Here is a 1821-nt window from a genome sequence, read left to right on the forward strand (position 1 = left end):
GACGTGGCAGTGCCTGGAGATAGCAGAATAGAAGAGAAAGAACTGGAGAAGATAACAAAATAAAAAGACCTACAAATAGAAATAGAAAGACTGTGGCAAAAGCAAGCAAGGGTAGTACCAATAGTCATAGGCTCCTTGGGTGCAATCCCAAAACAACTGGAGCACCACTTGAACACCATTGGCATTTACAAATTCGCTATTAGTCAATTGCAAAAGGCAGCCTTATTAGGAACTGCTTCCATCCTGCGACGATATCTGTAATACCATCAAACATCCACATCTGCCTATCCCAGGTCCTGGGTAAGGACTCGATAGGTAGACAAAATACCAAATCCAGTCTGAACATCTGGCTGACTGTGCGATGATCAATAATAATAATAATAATACCTTGGGACTTATTTTATTGATGGCTAGAGGAAAGACTAAAGGATTAGGAACTAAATATGTATTAGCGAATGTAAACTCAAATAGCACGTTTGTTGAATAAATGCTATTGAATGTACGGAAAAAATCAATAAAAATATTTTTTAAAAAAACTAGTAACATTTTCTTCCTTTAAGATCTAGCAACCAAACAAACTCTAGAATCACCACTGGCAATAAACTTAAATATTTATTTTGAAGTAACTATGTACATAATTGTTTCACTCTGGAAATTATAGTAAAACATACTCAAAGATTGGAGAAAGTTCATCTAGATCAGGGCTTTTCAACCTTTTCACCCATTGTACCACTTTTAGGATATGGCAATATCTGAGTACCACCAGTTGCCTAGCAAGGTGTCAAAAACTTGATGACAAAAAAAAGGAAAAAAGTGATAAGATACAGGTAGTCCTTGACTTACAACAGTTCGCTTAGTGACTGTTTGAAGTTACAATGGCACTGAAAAAAGTGTTCCCCAAGCCACAGCCGAGCAAGACACCTGCTTGCCCACCCGGCGGCGCTCTTCCTCCTGTCCGAGGTTTTCATTGTTGTGAGCATTTCTGTTGAGAATTGGCAGTGGGGATGGGGTGGGGGGGTGTTTGGTTTTTATTCCCCCCCCCGTCTGCTGGGTGGTTGCAACAGGTTTTGGTCACTTCACATAACCCTGGGACACTGTGACTGTTATAAATATGAATCAGTTGCCAAGCATCTGAATGTAAATCACAAGACCCTGGAAATGCTGCAACATTCCAGTTGATCGGCGCTTCTTCTGGGCTCAGCAGAAGCGCCAGGATCAGTGTTGCTTTCCAGATGATCGGTGCTTCTTCAGGGCTCAGCAAAAGCACCAGGATCAGCGCTGAGCTCCAGGTGGAGCCTGGCGCTGATCCTGGCGCTTCCACTGATCCCTGACAGTCCCGAAGAAGTGCTGATCAGCTGGAAGGCAGCACTGATCCTGGCGCTTCTGCTGAGCCCTGACAGCCCTGCAGCTCCAGTCATCTCTCACTTAGGCTTGTGCGGTGCTGCCACCGGTTCAGCTCAGTCCCCTTCCCCGCTACTTTTCTAGGATGGTCGCGTACCACCTGTCAGGTGCCAATGTACCACAGGTGGTACCCCTACCACTTGTTGAAAAGCCCTGTTCTAGATAAAACAATTGGACATGGGACAGGAGATAATGCCATCGTTATACTGAAGGCTTCATAATTGATTCTTTCATGTAGTATAGGTTGTACTGTTTTTTTTCTTTTTTAAAAAAAACCTAACTATGCACAGAGCCAGCCTATTCTGTGTAGGGGTATTTAATACAAAGGAATTGTACAATTATGTCAATATTCACATAATGCATACCCATTTTAATATTAATCTAAAATGTATTGCTATATAAAGAAAATATTGCAGAAAA

Source organism: Crotalus tigris, unplaced genomic scaffold (genome assembly GCF_016545835.1).
Source record: "Crotalus tigris isolate CLP2741 ecotype Arizona unplaced genomic scaffold, ASM1654583v1 scf7180000018103.2265978, whole genome shotgun sequence".
NCBI classification, from domain to species: Eukaryota; Metazoa; Chordata; class Lepidosauria; order Squamata; family Viperidae; genus Crotalus; species Crotalus tigris.